The following is a 19,319-nucleotide window of genomic DNA, read 5'->3' on the forward strand; positions in this document are numbered from 1 at the left end:
AAGCAACTAGAGGAAATGATAATATTTAGGAGATGGTGAGGTTGACATCTACCCTCCTTTTGTTACTAAAATTGCAGTATAAGAAGTGTGTAAACTAGTTGGTCCCCAGTAAACAAGGGTTTACGTCCAGCTTCACTTTACCCTCCCACCCTGCCTCCCTTTGCATATGTGCTCCAGGGAATGAAATTCCATTTGGATTCTGGGACATACAGAGGAGAAAGAACGACTGAAAGGCAAAGCTCCAGCCTTAGGCTCTGAAGACAGGGTTGATCTCCAGGATGGTAAAATGTTGGTTTGTACTCTTTTGGCTTATGCTACCTTATTGCAATTTATGATTATAAAGATTCTCTCCTGGTCAGGGCTGGCCCACAATGTTTTGGCACCTGAGGCGGGGAGCTCAAATGAGGCCCCTTGCCCCCTTGCTTGGGCCAAAACTTTGAAAGGTCTCAATTCTGCCTTCTTCATGTTCTACTCCTCTCATAGTACTGCTCTGCTACCTACCCCAATAAAGGAGAACTAACAACTTAAAACACCTTGTTCAAAAATTTTATTTAACACTTAACTTTCAAATGCCTGAACAGCAAATGTAACTTTTCTTGTCTGCATAGTAAACACTGGCATTTTTATCTGTTTGAATAATCCGAGTGGTGCTTCCATGCCTTCTTGGTTACAAAGATTTGAACTGCTTCCTGAAGGTCCACATCTGGGCCAGCTCATGCTCTGTTGAGATTGCAGGGCTGACCAGCCTCTCCTGTGTCATTGTGGAGCGTAGATGTGTTTTTATTACCTTCAGTTTGGAGAAGCTGCGTTCTCCACTAACAGCTGTTACAGGAAGTGTGAGAAGTATGCACAGAGCAATAAAAGCATTTGGAAAGAGAGTGGTCATCTTATTTGTGCACATATATTCCAGAACCACCTTTGGAGTTGATCCTGCTGAACTGTATCTTGAAAGGGCTTTCAGTTCATCACCTAAATCACTCGCATCAATATCGCGCATGTCATCATGTGTCAACACTGTCTCTAGTGCCCTGCATTGCTGGTGTAGATCTTCTTCAGGTATAGTGAGGAGTTTTGGAATATCCCAGAACATCCCAAATATACTGCTGTGTTTCTTGAGCTGCATGAAACGTTCTTCAACTGACTGTATTGCACAATCTAGCACCTGGTTAAAGAATTCAACTTCGAATTGTTGTTTGGGGTCTCTTATGGGATTAGCCCATGCCTCGTAATCAAAATGTCTTCTTCTTCGGTGACTCTTGTATTCTTGAATGGGTGGGAAAATAGCTTCAGTGTTTTGGAATAGCCTTCCAAGGGAAGCAGTGGGGGCAAAAGATCTATCTGGCTTTAAGATTAAACTCGATAAGTTTATGGAGGAGATGGTATGATGGGATAATGTGATTTTGGTAATTGATTGATCTTTAAATATTCAGGGTAAATAGGCCTAATGGCCTGTGATGGGATATTAGATGGGTGGGATCTGAGTTACACAGGAAAGAATTTTCTGTAGTATCTGGGTGGTGAATCTTGCCCATATGCTCAGGGTTTAGCTGATTGCCGTATTTGGGATCGGGAAGGAATTTTCCTCCAGGGCAGATTGGAAGAGGCTCTGGAGGTTTTTCGCCTTCCTCTGTAATATGGGGCACGGGTCACTTGCTGGAGGATTCTCTGCTCCTTGAAGTCTTTAAACCATGATTTGAGGACTTCAATAGCTCAGACATAGGTGAGGTTTTTCGCAGGAGTGGGTGGGTGAGATTCTGTGGCCTGTGTTGTGCAGGAGGTCAGACTAGATGATCAGAATGGTCCCTTCTGACCTTAGTATCTATGAAGTTCCTCTGCCAACTTCTGTGCACTCTTCAGAACGTTTTGAAATCCCTCATCTGACCAGTAAGACTGTAGGTATGACTTTACTTTGTCCAGTTGTTCCATTGCTCCAGATATATCAAGGTCGACACCTTGGAGTCTCTTGCTTACAACATTTATTTGTATGTCAGGCCACAACACTAAGCCACACAGAAATTTGAAGTTATGTATGTTTCTGGTGATTCCATTTCCCTCTGCCACTGTTCTCCCACAAATAGTTCCTGTCAGAGCATTATCCTCCATAATGGCAACTATGGCATCATCTGTCTTCCCAATTTGGTCTATGATAGGCTTTATCGCCTCCATTCGACTTTCCCATCAGGTGGCACTCAGTGGTTTCAGTTTCAGAGACGATGTTCCCAGATGTTGCTTCAAAATTTGGCATCGATGAGTTGATGCAGAGAAATACAGATAGCTGGTTTGAATTACATTAAAAAAATTAGCAGCCTCACTAGAAGCTGATGCTGCATCACTGACCACAAAATTCAATGAATGAGAGCTGCATGGGACAATAAAAGCTCGAGGATTTAACTCTCAGATCTGTGTCTGCACTCCTCTGTTCTTTCCTCTCATGTTGCCACCATTATCATAGCCCTGACCTCTCATGTCAGCTATTGCAATTCCCATATCTTCCAGCTTTTTAAGAAGCACATTTGTCATACCAGCTCCTGTAGATCATCGGTAAATAAATTCTAGAAAATGCTCTCTGATAGTCACCATTGCAGGGACGTTTCACTAGGTTCTGTTGTTGTGACAAAACGCACCATTAAAGTCATTTGTTCTGTATGGCTGATGTCAGGTGTGCAGTCCAGAATAACAGAGTAATATCTTGCTGACTTCAGATCTGCCACAATCTTCGTTTGGCGTTTGTTGCCAGTAACTGTATGATCTCATTTTGAATTGTTTTTCCAAGGTAGTGGTGTGTGTACATTTCTTGGGTCATGACTCTTCTTAGATGCTCCTGGAGTACAGCATCAAACTCAGCCATCAGCTCCATAATTTTAAGGAAGTTTCCATTGTTTGGCACATACAGCTGATATGAAGTGCCACGGAGTGCTAGGTTTTGGGTAGCAAGCATTCTGACAATGGCAATGAGCCTTTTCAGAACATTTTGCCAGTAAAGAGACTCTGATGCAATCTTCTCTTGATGCTGATCATCTGTGGGGGCCCTTAACCTTAGTCTCATCTCAAGCTCTTTCCACCTATGGAATGCTCTCTGGTGATTTGCTACCTTCTCATGGCATGCAAGATCTCTAGCCAGATTTTTCCAGTCCTTTGTTCCTGTAGAACCCAGTGTGGCTGGAACACTAGACTGGAGGAGTTTGCAGCAAAAACAGTATGCAGCATTCTGGGGTTTTGAGTACATAAGCCATGGCCTGTCCACTTTGTCCATTGGGGATTTTACACCAGTAATGTGTTGGATGGACACTTCTATTTTCTTTGTCTTTGGGGAACATGAAGTTTTTCACTTGCTGTGGTCCATGCAGTACAAGGAAGTCCCTCAGACTACTGCTCAAGTGGGTCCACAGTCCTGGATCATCTAGCCTTAAAGGAACTAAACTCAGCAGCAGCTGTTTCTTGCGCCTCCACCACACTCTTCTCTGATCTACACTTTTCTTCAGGAATGTGCACGTTGCATCCATTTGAGATGGAGACATGGATGCTGCAGTAGCTGCCAGGTCACCTGCACTCTGACTAACTGGAAGATCAGGCATCTCCTCGCCACGCACATCCTCACTGGGGCCGGAAGGCTCACCCCTGAACATTTGTGTCTGTGTATCTCAGGAGAGCTCCTTCCTGCTTAGATAGAAAAGCTTCCTTTGCTTTCCTTCTTTTTCTGAATGCTGCCCCAGAGGGGCGTTTTCTTCTTTCACTCATGACTGCTGTTCTGTGCCAGCTAAAGAGGCTCTCAACACTCAGTTGAAGGGGACAAATAAGCAGGCTGGTAGCAGGGCCTGCGTGAGGGAAGATATCAGTGTCTTAAGGGCCTAACTGGCTCCTACTACTTCAGTTGACTGCCTGTTCTCCTCAAGTGGGTTTAGGGAAGCAGCAGGAAACAGAAAGCTCCCTGAGAAGCTGGTGTTAATCAGTCCAGGCTCCTGGGGGTGCTGGAGAGGTACCTAAGAGGCTCCTCCTCCTCTCCCTCCCTGCAGCTCCTGCCGCTTTCTGTTATTCCCTCTCATCTTTTCTCCTGCCTGCCTGTTATGTCTCATGTGCCCTTCTTCCTCCAGCACAGCACTCCACCATCTCTGTGCATCTAGAGCAGAGAGAATACATATGCACCAGCAGCAGACACAATTTTCTACACTCTGGGTCCTAGTGGCGCCCCCCCACAGTCTGGCACCTGAGGTGGCCACCTCAGTTTGCCTCATGTAAGGCCATACCTGCTCCCGGTTAACAGTTTACTGAATGTTGCTATGCTTTGTTTCTGTTGTACCATCTCACCTTCTTATGGGGTTCTGTTGTTGCTGCTGAACTGATTTTTTCATCTCCATGTGATGAAGAGGTTGTGACCATCCTTTTAGGATATACACCCCTCCCTCCCCCCACACACACAACCCTCAATTATATCCACAACTTTATCACATCCAGCCTCTCTGTTCCCAGAGAGTAGTTATCAGTGGTTCAGAGTCAAGCTGCAAGGGCATATCGATCAGCAGGGATCAGTTCTGGGTCCGGTTCTGTTCAATATCTTCATCAATGATTTAGATAATGGAATAGAGAGTACACCTATAAAGTTTGTGGACGATGGGATGGGATGGGTTGCAAGTACTTTGGAGGATAGGATTAAAATTCAAAATAATCTGGACAAACTAGAGAAATGGTCTGAAGTAAATAGGATGAAGTTCAATAAGTGGAATACTTTGCATTTGTCCTTAGGAAGGAACAATCAGCTGCACACATACAAAATGGAAAATGATTGCCTAGGAAGGAGTACTGTGCAAAGAGATCTGGGGTCATAGTGGATCACAACCTAAATATGAGTCAACAGTGTAACACTGTTGCAACAAAAGCAAATATCATTCTGGTATGTATTAGCAGGAGTTTTGTAAGCAAGACATGAGAAGAAATTCTTCCACTGTACTCCATGCTAGTTAGGCCTCAACTCATAGAATATCAGGGTTGGAAGGGACCCCAGAAGGTCATCTAGTCCAACCCCCTGCTCAAAGCAGGACCAAGTCCCAGTTAAATCATCCCAGCTAGGGCTTTGTCAAGCCTGACCTTAAAAACCTCTAAGGAAGGAGATTCTACCACCTCCCTAGGTAACGCATTCCAGTGTTTCACCACCCTCTTAGTGAAAAAGTTTTTCCTAATATCCAATCTAAACCTCCCCCATTGCAACTTGAGACCATTACTCCTCGTTCTGTCATCTGCTACCATTGAGAACAGTCTAGAGCCATCCTCTTTGAAACCCCCTTTCAGGTAGTTGAAAGCAGCTATCAAATCCCCCCTCATTCTTCTCTTCTGCAGACTAAACAATCCCAGCTCCCTCAGCCTCTCCTCATAAGTCATGTGCTCTAGACCCCTAATCATTTTCGTTGCCCTTCGTTGTACTCTTTCCAATTTATCCACATCCTTCCTGTAGTGTGGGGCCCAAAACTGGACACAGTACTCCAGATGAGGCCTCACCAGTGTCGAATAGAGGGGAACGATCACGTCCCTTGATCTGCTCGCTATGCCCCTACTTATACAACCCAAAATGCCATTGGCCTTCTTGGCAACAAGGGCACACTGCTGACTCATATCCAGCTTCTCGTCCACTGTCACCCCTAGGTCCTTTTCCGCAGAACTGCTGCCGAGCCATTCGGTCCCTAGTCTGTAGCGGTGCATTGGATTCTTCCATCCTAAGTGCAGGACCCTGCATTTATCCTTATTGAACCTCATTAGATTTCTTTTGGCCCAATCTTCCAATTTGTCTAGGTCCTTCTGTATCCTATCCCTCCCCTCCAGCGTATCTACCACTCCTCCCAGTTTAGTATCATCCGCAAATTTGCTGAGAGTGCAATCCACACCATCCTCCAGATCATTTATGAAGATATTGAACAAAACGGGCCCCAGGACCGACCCCTGGGGCACTCCACTTGACACCGGCTGCCAACTAGACATGGAGCCATTGATCACTACCCGTTGAGCCCGACAATCTAGCCAGCTTTCTACCCACCTTATAGTGCATTCATCCAGCCCATACTTCCTTAACTTGCTGACAAGAATGCTGTGGGAGACCGTGTCAAAAGCTTTGCTAAAGTCAAGAAACAATACATCCACTGCTTTCCCTTCATCCACAGAACCAGTAATCTCATCATAAAAGGCGATTAGATTTGTCAGGCATGACCTTCCCTTGGTGAATCCATGCTGACTGTTCCTGATCACTTTCCTCTCCTCTAAGTGCTTCAGGATTGATTCTTTGAGGACCTGCTCCATGATTTTTCCAGGGACTGAGGTTAGGCTGACCGGCCTGTAGTTCCCAGGATCCTCCTTCTTCCCTTTTTTAAAGATGGGCACTACATTAGCCTTTTTCCAGTCATCCGGGACTTCCCCCGTTCGCCACGAGTTTTCAAAGATAATGGCCAAGGGCTCTGCAATCACAGCCGCCAATTCCTTCAGCACTCTCGGATGCAATTCGTCCGGCCCCATGGACTTGTGCACGTCCAGCTTTTCTAAATAGTCCCTAACCACCTCTATCTCTACAGAGGGCTGGCCATCTCTTCCCCATTTTGTGTTGCCCAGCACAGCAGTCTGGGAGCTGACCTTGTTAGTGAAAACAGAGGCAAAAAAAGCATTGAGTACATTAGCTTTTTCCACATCCTCTGTCACTAGCTTGCCTCCCTCATTCAGTAAGGGGCCCACACTTTCCTTGGCTTTCTTCTTGTTGCCAACATACCTGAAGAAACCCTTCTTGTTACTCTTGACATCTCTTGCTAGCTGCAGCTCCAGGTGCGATTTGGCCCTCCTGATATCTTTCCTACATGCCCGAGCAATATTTTTATACTCTTCCCTGGTCATATGTCCAAGCTTCCACTTCTTGTAAGCTTCTTTTTTATGTTTAAGATCCGCTAGGATTTCACCATTAAGCCAAGCTGGTCGCCTGCCATATTTACTATTCTTTTGAGTCATCGGGATGGTTTGTCCCTGTAACCTCAACAGGGATTCCTTGAAATACAGCCAGCTCTCCTGGACTCCCTTCCCTTTCATGTTAGTCCCCCAGGGGATCCTGGCCATCTGTTCCCTGAGGGAGTCAAAGTCTGCTTTCCTGAAGTCCAGGGTCCGTATCCTGCTGCTTACCTTTCTTCCCTGCGTCAGGATCCTGAACTCAACCAACTCATGGTCACTGCCTCCCAGATTCCCATCCACTTTTGCTTCCCCCACTAATTCTACCCGGTTTGTGAGCAGCAGGTCAAGAAAAGCGCTCCCCCTAGTTGGCTCCCCTAGCACTTGCACCAGGAAATTGTCCCCTACGCTTTCCAAAAACTTCCTGGATTGTCTATGCACCGCTGTATTGCTCTCCCAGCAGATATCAGGAAAATTAAAGTCACCCATGAGAATCAGGGCATGCGATCTAGTAGCTTCCGTGAGTTGCCGGAAGAAAGCCTCATCCACCTCATCCCCCTGGTCCGGTGGTCTATAGCAGACTCCCACCATGACATCACTCTTGTTGCACACACTTCTAAACTGAAGTATTGTGTCCAGTTCTGAGCACATTTCAGGAAGGATGTGGAATAACTGGACATAGTCCAGAGAAGAGCAACAAAAATGATTAAAGGTCTAGAACGGGTGGGCAAACTTTTTGGCCCAAAGGCCACATCGGGTGCAAAACTGTATGGAGGGTGGGGTAGGGAAGGTTGTGCCTCCCCAAACAGCCTGGCCCCTGCCCCCTATCCACCCCCTCCCACTTACCACCCCCTGACTCCCCCCTCAGAACCCCTGACCCATCCAACCACCCATGCTCCTTGTCCCTTGACTGCCCCCTCCCAGGACCCCATGCCCCAACCTCCCCCGGGACCTCACCCCCTATCCAATCTGACTGTTGGAGAACGATAACGGGAAATGAATTGATAGCTCAGTGCACTGCCCCATGTCCTAATATAGGGGTGATGAGTTCATGCCTTCATTTGGCAGGGGAATTTTAAAAACAGCCATATGATTCAAAGACATCTCGGCTTACTGCTCAATTACTATTAGCATGGAAACGGGAAATAAACAAATACTTGTAGCACTTAAAGTCTGCGAAGTGTTACACCACATATCTGGCTAATCCTCACAATACTCCTGTAAATTAAGCATGGAGAAAGCTGTGGTGGAGAGGTTAAGCAATTTGCATAGAAAGTTTAGAATTTGGTATCCCTGGCCCATTAGACCAGACAGAACCTACCTCTCACAAAAAAAAAAAGGCACCTGGAAATCAGGAGGGAACCCCAAGTGCACCCCAGTATGTGGGAGGAGGAGTCCTTAACTGCCCATACAAGGTCACTTTAAAAAATGAAAGAAAGAGAATTACATACACCATGGGCTGGCTGGGTTCTATCCCTCCCTCCTTCTTGGAATCACATACAGTAGTGTGACTATATAATAGCCAAGTTTATTGTTGTTGTTATAGACCTGAAGAAATTCCTGCAGGCTGCATAGCTCCAGTGGTGGGGAAGGACAGATTCATGATAGAAAAGAACAAAGTATGAAAAATGGGCCACTAGTTTTCTCATGTTTCAGAGTAGCAGCCGTGTTAGTCTGTATTCGCAAAAAGAAAAGGAGTACTTGTAGCACCTTAGAGACTAACAAATTTATTAGAGCATAAGCTTTCATGAGCTACAGCTCACTTCATCGGATGCATTTCTGAGCTGTAGCTCACAAAAGCTTATGCTCTAATAAATTTGTTAGTCTCTAAGGTGCCACAAGTACTCCTTTTCTTTTTAGTTTTCTCATGTACCCCTTCTCTCTTCTAAGATGCTCTGCAACTGTATGGCACACAGGATTTTTGGATCTCTGCAGCAAATAAACTTTATTCCAACATAGGTGGAACCAAACTCTACAGCAAGCACAGCTCCAAATGGATTTTGAAAGGATTTGTTCACCTACCCCCGAACAGCATTGTAAAGATTTTTATAAATATTTCTTAAGTGCTTTAAATATGTACAGTCAAACTGAACTTTCAATTACAATAAATCTGGAGTGACTCAACTGCTTTCTCTGGAGTTACTTCAGGTTAACCCTGAGTAGCCGAGCAGTACTGGACTCAAAAAATGCTATATAAATTGCTAAGTATTTATTCTTAAAAGTCTAATGATATCGTTTGCCAAATAGGGTCTCTATGCCATTTGCCAGCCACAACTGCAGAAGAATGGTAGGGTATTTTACATTCCATGGGTAGTATGCTTTTAGCTAGGGAATTTAACTATACGAATCTCTCTTCTATATGTGGGAGTCTTGGGACTAAATTGAGATATGCAGCATGCTGAAAATTTAGCTCTGGAAATGCAGAACATTGTTAAAGCAAGGAGGTTAATATAGAGACTTCGCTGCACACAACATGCACAGTTAAAAGAAAGAAACTTTGCAAAGATGAGAATATTCGGTTCCTTGGCCTATGCTATAAATAAATATGATGTACATGAAATCCAGCATATGTAACAGATGATGTTAATGATAATAACTGTGTTCCATATGGCATAAGAAAAATTCTTAAAGAGACTCTGCCAAGATTGGTATGCCCACAATTTGACCTCTTTTTTTAATTCTTATGCTATCTTGTAACATGTCTGTAATTCTATATTTTTTTTCCAAATAAATATTTCAGTGCTTCTATTCTAATGAACAAAATGACAATAGCTTAGCACTTGAATAAATATGATTGAATCGTTGGGCAAGGATCACTCTGCCTGTGAGACAGAGGCAATAATATTACCTGTTAATAACAATTACATTAATTGATAGATTATTATAAGGCTTAATTCATTAGTGTCTGTGAAGTGCTTTGAGATCCTTTGATAAGTTATTTATAAGTAGAAAATATTATTAATGAGAAGTTGTAACAAAGGTCTCTACAGTGCTGCAAAGGGAGGGAAATATTTTAAACATAAATGAGAAATTAGTAAGGAAAGTAACTTCAGTTTCGAGTTTCCAGATAGTTAATTATGATGGATGGTGAGGAAAAACACAGAAAACCTGTAAAGATATCCTGTGTATCCTTTTAAGTTTTACAGATTTCAGAAATACCAAAATATATAGTACCTTCTATTGTGGTATTCTCAATATTCCGTTCACAAAGCTTTCCAAATGCTATTGTTATTGCTGCTATTTTAAATAATATGCTCCCAAATCGTGAAGGGTATGTGGGAGGTGGAAATGGGGAGGGGGAAGACAGAGGGTATCCCTGGGAATTAGTCCGTTATAAAAGACTCTGTGCAATTCTGTTTGCTCCATTATGTTCACACAAAATAGCTCCTGTGCCTTCCACTTACTATACTAATGCATTTGAAAAATGGGCAATTGTGCATATTGTATCTTACACATAAAAAATGGGCAATATGTCTGGCATCATCTTTGTAATGTCTAATGGAAAACCGACAGAAATTGTTTAGTCTTCATAGTAACACAGAAGTAAGAGATAAAAAAGTCTCATTAGATAAGGTATGCAATTTTCCTGCAACAGAGGACAGTTCCCTAAAGCATACTATTCAAAGCAACCGTAGATGTCCCAACTGATTGGGCTTCCAACGCACTTACCTTGTTTTTATGAAATCTATGTATGTACGTTATATAAAACATCAGATGACTGATACCGATTCACAGAGAAATGTTTAGATTATGAGATAACAAACACAGTTAAAATCAGGTGAAAAATACTTGATGTCCTCCAATATTTAGGCATAATGTGACATATTAGGTCAGCTGAATGTCAACCCTAGTTGGGCTTAGACACTGGATGACACAGGACTGGGACAATATTTACTCTTACTAAATGTAGGCAAAAGTTTTCTTTCACTCCGAAGTCTGTGTGGCTGATGCTCAGGAGGGTAATAAAGTCAGAATGGCATTCTTACTTATTCATGGTTGGGCAGGGTGCTATTCTGATTCACCCTGAAGAGTTGGGAGGACCTCGTGTTGCTCCTCCAGTGAGGAGTTAGGTCAGAAGTGGGCAAACTTTTTGGGCCGGGGGCCATATCGGGGTGCGAAACTATATGGAGAGCTGGGTAGGGAAGGCTGTGTCTCCCCAAACAGCCTGGTCCCCACTCCCTATCCGCCCCCTCCCACTTCCTGCCCCCTGACTGCCCCCCTCAGAACCCCTGATCCATCCAACCCCCCTGCTCCTTGTCCCCTGACCACCACCCACCACGACCCCACGCCCCAAACCGCACCGCCCGGGACCTCACCCTCTATCCAACACCCCCGCTCCCTATCCCTGGACTGCTTCGACCCCTATCCACATCCCCACCCCCTGACAGGCCCCCTGGTACTCCCACGCCTATCCAACTCGCCCTGTTCCCCGTCCCCTAACTGCCCTGACCCCTGTCCACACCCCGACCCCTGACAGGCCCCCCTGGACTCCTACACCTATCCAACTGCCCCCTGCTCCCTGTCCCCTGACTGCCCCCCCAGGACCGCCTGCCCCTTATCCAGCCCCCCTTGCCCCCTTACCATGCTGTTCAGAGCAGCAGGAGCTCTCAGCCCCGCCACCCAGCCAGAGCCAGCCACGCTGCCCATGCAGCGGCGTTGCTGTGAGGGAGCGGGGACAGCAGGAGAAGGGCCGGGGGCTAGCTTCCCTGGCCAGGAGCTCAAGGGCTAGGCAGGACGGTCACGTGGGCCAGATGTGGCCCATGGGCCGTAGTTTGCCCACCTCAGAGTTAGGTCCTGACATGCTTCTGAAAGTATTGTTCTCTCCACTGTACACAGAGGCGCCAGTTCAGCAAAGCATTAAACCCCGTGCTTAAGTTCATCCCTGTGTAGCAACGTACTTAACCATGTGTTGCTGAATAGATACAGACTTAATTAAGCGCATGATTGAAGTTCAGCAAAACACTTAAGTATTTGCTTAATTAGGGCCAGAGAAAGGAATAGAGTGTCTAAAACAGAGTGCTTCAGAACCCATCCTGATGGCATAAGGGAAATATGAGGAGGTGCCAGTACTGCTGGAGGGATGCTGAGGGATGTCCAGGGCCCTCAGGTGGAGTGAACCAAGGAAGGGAAGATAGAGGGTGATGGGTCAGAACCCAGCAGGGTTGGGTGGGAGGCAAAGGGATGAAAAGAGTGAGGGAATTGTAAGGTTTGGATAGACATACCAAGCAGAAAGTACAAGTTGTAGATATGACAAGTGAAGCAGAGTACTACCATTTTTCCGCCAATATTTATCTGTAGATTTCCGCACGGTTACTGATTTCTTTCACTGAATGATTATATAGAGCAGGGATCAGAAACAGCTGATGCATAGCCAGCCAAAACACCAGCACCTTTCTGAACCTACTATCATGTTCTCAAGAATATCAGCTTACATTAAAAAACAAAAAAGTAAGTCTCTAGCTGTTATGATTTTGAAGAAACATTTGGTTCATGTTGATTAATTCAAACTAGAACAGCTGCAGAGAAGGATTACTAGGATGATCAGAGGAATGGAAAACTGACCTAATGAGAGGAGACTCAAAGAGCTTGGCTTGTTTAGTCTAACCAAACAAAGGCTGCGGGGAGATATGATTACTCTCTATAAACACATCGGTAAGATAAGTACCAGAGAGTAAAAGGAGATATTTAAGTTAAGCACCAATGTTGACAGAAGAACCAGTGGATATAAACTGGCCATCAGCAAATTTAGGCTTGAAATTAGACAAAGGTTTCTAACTATCAGAAGAATGAAGTTCTGGAACAGCCTTCCAAGGGGAGCCATGGGGACAAAAAACCTGACTGGTTTCAAGTCTGAGCTTGATAACTTTATGGAGGGGATAGTATGATGAAACTGCCTACAATGTCATGTTGCCAATCTGCGACTGATAGCAGCAAATATCCCCAAGAGTGATGGGACGCTAGATGGGGAGGTCTCTGAGTTACTACAGAGAATTCTTTCCAGGTATTTGGCTGTTGGGTCTTGCCAAAATGCTGAGGGTCCAACTGACTGTCATATTTGAGGTCAGGAAAGAATTATCCCCTAGGTCAGATTGTCAAAGACCCTGGGAGGGGTTGTCTTCCTTTGCAGCATGGAGCACGGGTCACTTGCAGGTTTAAATTAGTGTAAATGGTGGATTCTCTATAACTGGAAGTCTTTTAATCATGATCTGCATGATCTGAGGACTTCAGTAACTAAGCCAGATGTTATGGGTCTATTATAGGAGTGGGTGGGCAAGGTTCTGTGGCCTGCAATATGATCAGACTAGATCAGTGGTGGGCAACCTGTGGCCCTTCAGGGTAATCCACTGGCAGGCTGCGAGACAGTTTGTTTACATTGACCATCCCCGGGCACAGCTGCCCACAGCTCCCAGTGGCTGCGGTTCACTATTCCCGCCAATAGGAACTGCAGGAAGCCATGGCCAGCACCGCTTCCCACAGCTCCCATTGGTGGGCTCCTGGAGCTGTACTGCCAGAGAGCATAGAGGGATGGCAGTTGTAGCAACAACCTTCCAAAGAGTTCAGCTTGGACTTCCCAGCATGTGGGAGGATCAGGGCCATACCTCCGCCTTACCTGTTTCCTCTGAATTGGCGAGTGCTGTAGCAGGCAATGGCTGGGAGCAGAACTTAGACCCTAAATTCAGGAACAGGTATTGTGCTAGGTTCACACACAGGTACACAAAAGAAAGGTTCCCTGTGCCACTGCTCCTTCCCCTTTGTGTCCTCATGTAGGACCCTGCACAATCTAATACTATGAACACTTAGCCTTCCTTTTGCTCCCACTGAAGCCAATGGGAGATGTCTCACTGATTTCAGCAGGAGCAGGATAGGATTAACTTCAAAGTACCACATAAGACAGTATATGAATTTATTAATATAGGGATTATTTGCTTCACAATTTATCACTGTGATCATACTGTAAGTATAGGCCCATAGCTTGATAGATGAAAGCAAAATTAAAATACTTTCAAATAATGATAAAAATGTACATTAGTTCTTTGCTCTGTTGGCATGAATAATTTAGCTATACAAATTTTTTACTTCATTACTGAGCAATCTGCTCATATACACAGTGCAGGGAACTTGTGTTAGCCATATTTTTTTAATTTGTTACCAAGACTACATCAGATCATTAGAGCATGCACAGAAGACAAGCATTAAATCAACTGCCAAAGAACAAGATGTGGAATTTCCACATGAACAAGTACTTTCATTTGAAATACATATATCTACTTTAAGTCACAACGTAGGAAAACATAGGAAAGTGCTCATTCCTTTTCTAAGTAAATCATAATTGACACGCTTTAGAGAGAACAACTCTCACAAAGATAAAACTGCAAAGTTAACGGTATCTTGCAACCCCATTACAAATATATACATATGAAAAATTACTTGCTGCAAAGCTTGCTCAAACTACAGCATCTAGCATTGGAGTAAGTAGTATTTTTAGGTTTCTTTTTTTTTTTTTAAATTATGTCAGCTGTGGTAATGTCAAACAAAGAATGCACCAAAAAACCCAGTATTCAAGGGCTGTTGATCAAATGCAGAAACAGGCCTCTTTACATGCATAGTACTGCAGCAATATACTAACATTTCTCACCATACAGTGCAACAAAGACACAAAGCTATGAAATGGAGAGGCAAGCTAATGTGCAAATCCTTGTTTCATCCACACCGCTAGCGCACTGCAGCTTATGAGTCACCCAGCGATTCTGTAGACAACATAGACAATAGCCATTCAGCTAAATACTCTAATAAATATGCCAAAGCCTATGGTTTCTACCACAATGAATGCTAATAGCATCATGATACCCATAAAACATCTCACACAAACAATTGCAGTGACTGAGCAACCCTATATCGTGGTAGTACTTACAGCATCAAATGATCAGACAGGACAAACCACTGTATTTAGCTATTTCTTCATAAACTGTTTTCACATACTGGCCTGTTCATTATGCCATTTCTTCCATTAGTTGCTGGTTTTTGACAGCACCTGGACTCAAAAAATCTTGTCCCTCTTCCTCCTTTTGTAAAATCAGCAGATTTCAGCATAATGCGTGACAACTGCTGCAGCCTCAATGTAGCCAAACAAGTTTAATGCAGCAGAGGCTTTAGCTCTCCCCTGCCAGCTCTCTCTCTCTCTCTTTTTTTTTTTTTTTAAAAGAGATATGGTCCTGACTAGTCTCAGATTACAACAGCAGGGGAAAATGGCAGTTTGGGTTTTTTTATATTATCTGTTGCATAAAGTAAAATACAAAGTGAGGATGCCACATCAAAATTTAATATTTTAAATACCACTGTCAAAACAGAAGTGCTATTTAAAAATAGCTCCATTTGCATTAACTGATCAGATAGTAAAGATTTAAAAAAAAAAAATCAAAATGACTTTTCACCTTTTATGCTGTTTGTTCACTATTTGCATTTCTCTAAACCTGTGAAATGAAACTAATCAGTTTCTCCTTCTGTCTGTCTTATGCTTGCACAATTCTATTGTTTGACAATGCTTACACTATAAAAAGCACAGGTTTTTCAGTGGGATTTTTTCAAATCATGAAAACTTCTCTCTTCATGGTAGCTTTTGTGAACTTCTTTGCTATTCCACTCTTAGCTTTCTCACTTCAGAAGTGTTTGTGCTTTCATACTCTTCAGATTATTATTTAGAGGAATTTTTTATGAGGATTAAATCATGGCTATCGGAAACCTAAGTATTAAACGTGTTTATCAGTTGTGTCCTGAGTTTGATTCTTCTTTTCCAAATCAGCAAGGGTACTCGTCAGGATCACAGAAGACTGGCCTACAGTTCAGGACTTAAAATTCCTACCTGAATCTAGAAAAGGAGTACTTGTGGCATCTTAGAGACTAACAAATTTATTTGAGCATAAGCTTTCGTGAGCTACAGCTCACTTCATCGGATGCATTCGGTGGAAAATACAGTGGGGAGATTTATATACACACACAGAGAACATGAAACAATAGGTTTTATCATACACACTGTAAGGAGAGTGATCACTTAAGATGAGCTATTACCAGCAGGAAGGAGGAAAATCTTTTGTGGTGATAATCAAGGTGGGCCATTTCCAGCAGTTAACAAGAACGTTGTTAAAACTGGATACTCTCATAAAGAACCAACCTTCCACACAAACTTCCTCGTGGCTGGACTTTACAAAAACTAGACAAGCCATCTACAACACACACTTTGCTTCTCTACAAAAGAAAAAGGACTCTAAACTCTTGAAACTACTACATGCCACAAGGGGCCACAACAGTGGTTCCCTTAACCCACCCAGCAATATTGTTAATCTGTCCAACTATACTTTTAGCCCAGCAGAAGAATCTGTCCTATCTCAGGGCCTCTCCTTTTGCCCCTCCACCCCCATGAACATGATACAGTTCTGTGGTGACCTAGAATCCTATTTTCGACGTCTCCGACTCAAGGAATATTTCCAACACTCCTCTAACCAACATATTAACCCACAGGGACCTTACTCTCTGGGCAGCCCCAACCTCCCTTATCCTTGATAGACCAGTCTCTGGAGTCTGGAGAGACCTTTCTTAGCAACTTCAGCCCGCCTGGACAAAAACGCCTCCAGCTGGAAAGTCTCCTCACTCCCTCCTCCACAGTTCTCCTACAACTGCTAATGTTTGAACAGACATTCTGTGCTGGCTCCTAGAAACCCAATGGACCTGCACAGACTCCTTAGGTTTCAAAGCACTACCTCACTTCTACCCACATATTTTACCTCCCACATTCCTCAGAGCTAAAATAAAATAAAGGCAACAATACCCTAATGTTCTACACAAGAGGGCATCAGCTATTCAAGGCAATATATTAGAGTACAGATGGGGCCCTATAAGTTATGGGTTAGAAGAAGTACACACATCAGTATTATCAGTTATATGAAACTTTTTTCAAACAGTTCATTCCACAGGGCTCTTCAAATAATTCATTTGCTCAGATTTAAAGGGCCAGCACAGGAAAGGAAGAGGACAAATGAGAAGAACGAATATACGTAAAAGAACCCAGGGCAAGAGAAATGCACCTAATAGGGGCTGGGACAAAGGCTCCCAAAGCTGATATTTTTTTTAATTAAAAAAATATTTCCAATTGTTTGTAAATGATAAAAGCTAGGGTACTGCTCTCATTATTTTTAAAAGGAAAAAAAGTGTAAAAATTAACATTTCTAGGCTATGGTCCAGGCTGATTAAAATACCATCTATCCAGGCTATTAGTGCCATAACAATACCAACCAGTCCAGCCTATTAGTACTAGGGTGATTAAAATACCAGTCCAGCCTACAAGAGCCAGGGTGATTAGAGTACCAACCATCCCAAGCTATTATTGCCAGTACTGTTAACATCATTCACAAGTCTAACCTGTGACACCATTGAATAATAGATTGTTTCATGTTCTTTTGAATTCTGATCAATTTGAGAACTGTATTCTAACTGGAATATGTTGCTTTCTCATTCATTAGTTTTTTCAGATATTGAGAAAGAAGTTATAGTATTTCAAATGTTTGGGGAATCACAGGAAAGCAATATTGCAATACAGTCACTAGCAGTCTAACTTATAAAATGGGTAGAAGACACCATAACAATGGATTTTCTAATGAGAAATCCAAGCAGGGAAATTAAGACTATGGAGGGTAGTTCCCTGAGCACAATTTATTCATCCCTTTAGCTAAGAAACAAAGGCTGGCTCTGTCACTCCATGGCACAGAGCCTGGCTGGAGCTATGTAGCCAGCCTGACTCCATAGATACAGAGCATTAGATTTATTAACCACCTGGACACACTGCAAACCCCACCTCCTCCTGCAGGCAGTTCAGGAGCAGGGGATTTGAAGGAAAGGATTAGACAGTGGGTATTGAAATTCAGGGGGGTTACTTTTCATATTGTTCGTCTAGCAGTCATATTGGCAGTCTTTTAAGTTCACTCATTGTGTAATGAGATTTTAATTTTTTTGTATGACATTGCTGTAAAACACCCAGAGTTTAGGATTGGTGCTTAAACAAACACAGTTAAATACAGTGACTACAGAAATAGTCGTGTCCTGCAGGGTGTTATCACCTCTTCAGGGATGGCCACAGAGTTGCTCAATGGCCAACTTTTCAACTGCTCTCCAACAAAGCAGAGGCTGTGGCTCCACCCCTAGGCTCCTGGAGATTATACTGGTAAAGAGGAGATACTATGTAGGAGCAAATGTGCCTTTCTGACTCTTCAAAAGGATGCTCTGTGGATCAATAATGGAGACTTTAAAAGGGCCACATTCCTCTTCCATATATTCCCAGACCTGAAAACACAGGTGTCAGCCGGGAGAGGTATCAGGTACAGACAGGGTTTGCCTACTCTGGAAAATTACACTGCATGAGAACAGAATCCTGAGGCGTCATGGTAACTAACAACATGTTGAACATGACAGCACTCAGGGTAGGTGGGGATGGCCTAGGGCCACTGACAATGTTAAACATAACAATCTATGCTGAGTTCAAAGTCATGTTTAACTCCGTGTTAGTTGCCATGATCCCATAAAGACAACTGGGTGTGGAAGAAAAGCTAAAAATGCCACTTGTAACAACCTCCACATACACACCCCCAACAGATACAATTTGTGTCTGGGTGGTTAATGTTTCAAGGATCTGGCTTCTGCTCCTCTCTCCCCCTTACAGTTGTTCTGTGAGTACCCAGCACTGCCACTGTGCTGGGAAGAGACAGGGGCAGGGTGCACACATTGGATCAAGAAGGGGAATGATTTCTCAATTACACTGGCTCGCTGTCTCCACTAGGTGGCTCTGCACCACTCATTTACAGAGTGGTCAGAGTGCTCAGCACCCTTTCCACATCAAGCCTGACTTGTTGACGGCTGGTCAGACTTTGTGGAGCCGGTTTACTTAGGAGTAAGTGGCTTATGTACCCATTACTCCTGCATAAACATGACAGAATGTATTCATAAAACAGTTCATTGTGGTGGTGGGAGTTTCTCTGGCTTCCATGTGCAAGAGCATCTGGGCCACTTCACATCTCCAAAGCCCATATGGCAGTAGTAAAAGGAATTAGTCCTGCACTGTAGTTGTAGCATAGGGAAGTGACCTTCAGCCTCTCTCTCTCAAAAAATCCCTGTGGCTTGGAAGATAGCATTTGCATGAGATAGCTCCTCCAGAAAAGGATGCTCCTAGAGGAAGCAGCCACCCAGAGCCTCCCAGACTGCTGGGGAGGAGACATAATGGACCACCCGACATGGACCAGGTAAGTGGGTTTCGGGCCACCAAGAAGGTTCCCAGAAGACATCAAGAGTAAGGGGATGTCCTAGTGCTTATTGCTAGCAAGGGAATGCTGGGGTCCCAGAAGAGGAGTTTTGAAATTGGGAGGGAG

General features: G+C 43.8%; 1 protein-coding gene across 3 annotated transcripts in view; it reads right to left on the bottom strand.

The window, feature by feature from the left end:
* SACS (sacsin molecular chaperone) overlaps positions 1-19,319 on the bottom strand; it is a 234,169-nt gene that overhangs the window by 123,630 nt on the left and 91,220 nt on the right. For 2 of the 3 annotated variants that reach the window (XM_038388880.2, XM_038388864.2), the window contains exon 1: positions 14,822-15,761. The exons of the other annotated variant lie outside the window; for it this stretch is intronic. The gene's annotated coding sequence lies outside the window, so the exon portion shown is untranslated. Of the gene's footprint in view, positions 1-14,821; positions 15,762-19,319 lie in introns of those variants that run through there. 3 annotated transcript variants of the gene reach the window in all.

The sequence above is a fragment of the Dermochelys coriacea genome, chromosome 1, assembly GCF_009764565.3.
Source record: "Dermochelys coriacea isolate rDerCor1 chromosome 1, rDerCor1.pri.v4, whole genome shotgun sequence".
Taxonomy (NCBI): Eukaryota; Metazoa; Chordata; order Testudines; family Dermochelyidae; genus Dermochelys; species Dermochelys coriacea.